We start from the raw sequence: 4905 nt of genomic DNA, 5'->3' as shown, positions 1-4905 counted from the left end.
ATGACTGACAGGAAATAGCAGTTCCAAGAGCTAGGGAGAATGTGGAACTGAGGCCTCAGCCGGGTTTGTGGGAAGCCACAAGGGCCTGACCCTATGAGAACAGATTAATAGTTTCCTATATAATAGGCATTAACATGGGACCATACTCAGCACCATGAAGTCTCATGCTGATGCATGAACACACAAATACACAAACATAAGCACATGCACACATGTACTCACTCGTTCACATATGCCACCCACACATCACACATACACACAAGAGCTCATGTGCACTAACACACAGTAAACACCACACATACACGCTCTCATACACACACGCACAGACGTATACACCACACACAACAAGCCCGTGTGCATGTGCACTCATACTACATACCACACTACACACATCTGAGCTTCTGCACTCACATACATACATATCTACTACATACATAAGATTATGTATATCAAACATGCCTATATGTACACATGTACACAAATGCAATTAACGCTAGCCATCCTGGGCATTGTGATATCCTGAGACTTGACTGAGGAGATGCTAGAAGGTCTCTTGTCTTGTGTGCTTGTCTGTGTGCACAGCTCCATAAACCTATGTGGAATAACAAGCATCTTCAGCATTTTAAGAATTGAATATGCTAGCTGGGAGGCAGAGACAACTGGATCGCTATGAGTTCGAGGCCAGCCTGTTCTACAAGTGAGTCTAGGACAGCCAAGATAACAGAGAAAACTTGTCTCCAAAACAAAAAAAAAACAAAAAGTAAAAGAATAGAATTGAATATGCTCACTTTGGGAACACATATTAAAATTGAAACCATAAGATAGCATGGCCCCTGTGTAAGGATGACACACAAGTTCATGAAGCATTCCCTATTTTTTGGTTTTTCAAGACAAGGTTTCTCTGTGTAGCCTTGACTGTCCTGGACTCGGCTTTGTAGACCAGGCTGGCCTCGAACTCACAGCGATCCACCTGCCTCTGCCTCCCAAGTGCTGGGATTAAAGGTGTGTGCCACCACTGCCTGGCCTGACTCATTCCTTATTTTTTAAAAATTGGCTGTGAAGAAGAAGAAGAGAAGAAGAAGAAGAAGAAGAAGAAGAAGAAGAAGAAGAAGAAGAAGAGAAGAAGAAGAGAAAAAGAAGAAGAAGAGAAGAAGAGAAGAAGAGAAGAAGAAGAAGAAGAATTATTTAGCCAAGCATGGTAGCACACACCTTTAATTCCAGCACTCAGGAGGCAGAGGCAGGCAGATCTCTGGGAGTTCAAGGTCAGTCTGGTCTACAAAGTGAGTTCCAGAACAGCCAGGGCTATTACATAAAGAAACCCTGACTCAAAAAACAAACAATGAGATGTGATGGCACATACCTTTAATCCCAGTACTAGGGAGACAGAGGCAGGTGGATTGATGGATGGATGGATGGATGGATGGATGTGAGTTTGAGGTCAGCCTGGTCTACAAAGTAAGTCCAGGAAAGCCAAGGCTAGAGAGGGAAACCCATTCTTGAAAACAAAACAAAACACAAAACAACAACAAAATGAAATTTAAAAAGAAAGAAAAAGAAAAACCACAGACAAACTCCCCCCCCCCCAAAGAATTAAACATTCATCAATTCATCAGCACAAACACATTAAGGACACAAATGACAATTTCTATACCTCTACACCATCTCCTAAGTGTTTTGTAGGAGTCAGTGCCTCAGCTGCTTGTGTATCTCTGCAGCAATGCAGTCTTTCCACCTCTGGGGAGCTGGGCTTCGGGGTCACTTTCCACCAGATCACAGCCTTCCCATTCCTGGCAAGATGGGCTTTCAATTCACTGCCACAAATCATATACTTGTTTATTCTTGCTGAAAATTGAACTTCCCATGGCTCAAATTACTACCTTGCCATACGCTTATTACCATTTGAATGAGCAGCCAGGCCCAGAGGCTTAGGTTTGTCATCTCAACTACATGGAAGGCTGAGGTAGGGGAGTCTCAAGTTCAAGGCCAGCTTGGGCAACTTAATGAGATCCTGTCTCAACATAAAATGCAAAGAGAGGCCTGAGGACCTCGGTACTAGAGAGCCTTCCCAATACATGTGTGTTCTTGGCTTCCAGCTCCAGAAATGCCACCCAACCCTGCCAAACACCTGTATGCGCTGTGCTGTGAGCTGCCTGCTTGGGTCACTTGCCCTTCTTAAGTTTAGTTGCTTGCCATTCCTTGATGTTCTTCAGGAGTCCTTTTGCCATGTGGTAGGTACCGGTGCACCACCACCCAGCTCTGCATGGCCTTCTTCCCGGCTTATGGGATTCCGCCCCCCCCCCACACTTTATTGAGCTGTGATAAAGCAGAGAGAAATGTAGGCATACCGACTACTTCTGAGTGTGCTCATTCAGTCACAACTGCCTTCTCCCCCCACAGTGGATCCCAGGGTTCTTCTTTCCTTAATAGAGGAATATGCATGTCAGTATGATGTGCACGCTCCCATCAAATGCTGCAGCCTCCAGCCCACCCTCGCCCTCTGCAGGTGACTGTGGCCAGGAGCTCAGCACTGGTCAGCAGGCTGCAAGCATGTGTCTTATAGCTCCTGAGCCTTGCTCAGGAGACAACGACAGTTTGTCCCTTTGATTTATTTATTTATTTATTTACTTATTTATGTGCCTGAGTACACATATATACTTTCATATGCACATGTACTTGTACATACATGCACTTGTATACACACATGAACTAAGCACAGACATGCACATAGACACATGGGCACTTACAAACATACATGTACCTGCACACACTGAGCCATATACACACATGATATGTGCATGCACGTGTGAGCGCACTCGCGCGCGCACACACACACACACACATGTACATTCATACACATAGATACTGGAATGCACATATATGTTCCCCCCTTGGATCTGAGCACACAGGTGTACACCCATGTGCCCATATATACATGCACCCCAAGTTGTGTGCAAACACACACATACATACCTGCATATGCAAATGCACCCACACACACTAATACACATGTGTACATTGGTGTAAAAATATTCTCTGAGTTTTGGGACCAGAAACCCAAATTCAAGCATAGGTGCAAGGAAGTCGATTAGGTGTCTACAGACTCTCAGAAGCTGGCAAGCAAAGTCAAGGAGAGGAGGGTCCTAGTACTAAATCCTCAGCACCAGGCACAAGTCTAAATACTTCTTTGACTCTGGCACCAGCTCAGTGACTAGAGATAAAGTCAGTGACCCTGAGACCCTACTTCACTGGGAGGCACAGGCCCAAGGCTGACCCATTCCTTGTCACAGCACACCCCTGAGCACTTTCCTAAGGATGGACTGGAACATCAGGTAGACCTATTAGACTCGTGAGGCTGTTTTTAGAGCTTGGGGTTCTCTGTGGGGCTTCCAGGGAGGGGACATGAGGAAGGGAAGTCTGATGGAGGTCCAGCTCAGACAGACAGGATAAACAGGAGAGGCAGCATACGTCAGAGGATCTCTGTTCCTCCATCCTTACGGACCCTGGTCCTGCAGAGACATCAGAAGGCATAGAGCACCTTGGCCCCAGAAGAGGTGGGCACAGAAAGCTCTTACCTTCCACGCATAGTTTGGACACACTTCGATGGGCAAGAGCGAGTAAGGCAGGAGAGGGCATCTAAGGGTGCTAGAGGAGAGTGGGCCTCTTCCCCATCCTGCTGCACAAGGGCCGTGTTTGTTTTTGGATCCGGTTCAGGCTGCTATCAGACCCCATGTGCCTTGTATGGAGCGAAGGCTATGGCTGTTGTCAGGAGTGAAGTAGGGTTGGGGAAAGCCTGGGCTCTAGTCAAGCCCTACTTGAAGTGGCTGGCAGCTCAGCCCATGCACACCCTCAGCTGACAGAATCTGCCACGGGGCCAGGGCCTCCAGCATGCATATGATGTTTAAGAATGCTGCCAGAGCCGGGCGGTGGTGGCGCACACCTTGAATCCCAGCACTCGGGAGGTAGAGGCAGGTGGATCGCTGTGAGTTCGAGGCCAGCCTGGTCTACAAAGCAAGTCTAGGCCAGCCAAGGCTACACAGAGAAACCCTGTCTCAACAAACAAACAACAACAAAAGAATCCTGCCAGGTCACGCTAAGTGCCTAGAAGCTGGTGTGCTGTAAAACCAAGATATGTTCTTGCTGTGGCAGGCCCATGGCCTTGACCCACCACTGCTGATGTCTGAGTCAAAAATCGTCACTATTTCTTTGTCTCCTGGAGGTCAAGATAACCTCTTACCTGTTGTGTATTCACCCATGCGTGTGCTTGCACATTTTCATGTCTGTGCAACCTTTGTGTGTGCACCTGGCCTTGAGTGTGACCCTGTGCCTACTTCACACAGGGTAGGGAAGCTGACTACATTTCTAGAGGGTTCAGCAGCTAGTGGGCAGGTGCCTTATCCTTTTTTTTTTTTTACCTTCCTTGCTCCATAATCAGTGAAGTCTGCTCACCTCAGCCAGCACCAGCCCTGCCTCCCATGTGCCCTGAACCATATCTGTTTCCAGCTGTTTCTGCCAACTTCCTCTGCCTGACCTGTGAGCCTCCAGCCCTCCAACGGCAGACAGCATGGTACTATTCTTTCCCTGGTGGCAGGGCTGTCACTTCAGAGGGTCCCATCTTCCTCCACCAGAGGTGTTGATGCCCTCTTCATTCTGTTAGGCAGTCCCCTCTTCTGATCCCAGCACACCTGCTTTTCTGGTCTGAAATAAGCAGTGGCGTCCTGCTCTGGGATGTTGTTCAGTCCTTCTCAGCTGTAGCTTCTGATACCTAAACACAGGCCTTGGCCTTGCCTTGGCCTTGGCCTGACCTTGGCTTTGAAGACTGAGGAAGATTCAACTGGGATGCGAAAGTGTGTTTCGGGTTGGGGATTTAGCTCAGGGGTAGAGCACTTGCTAGGACAAGCCGGGTTC

At 47.8% G+C, this 4905-nt stretch overlaps 1 pseudogene; it reads left to right on the top strand.

The window, feature by feature from the left end:
- Window positions 1–782: 782 nt before the first annotated feature.
- LOC127186499 (uncharacterized) lies at window positions 783–878 on the top strand (annotated as a pseudogene).
- Window positions 879–4905: the final 4027 nt, after the last annotated feature.

Source organism: Acomys russatus, unplaced genomic scaffold (genome assembly GCF_903995435.1).
Source record: "Acomys russatus unplaced genomic scaffold, mAcoRus1.1, whole genome shotgun sequence".
NCBI classification, from domain to species: domain Eukaryota; kingdom Metazoa; phylum Chordata; class Mammalia; order Rodentia; family Muridae; genus Acomys; species Acomys russatus.
This window is presented reverse-complemented; position numbering and strand designations above follow the sequence as displayed.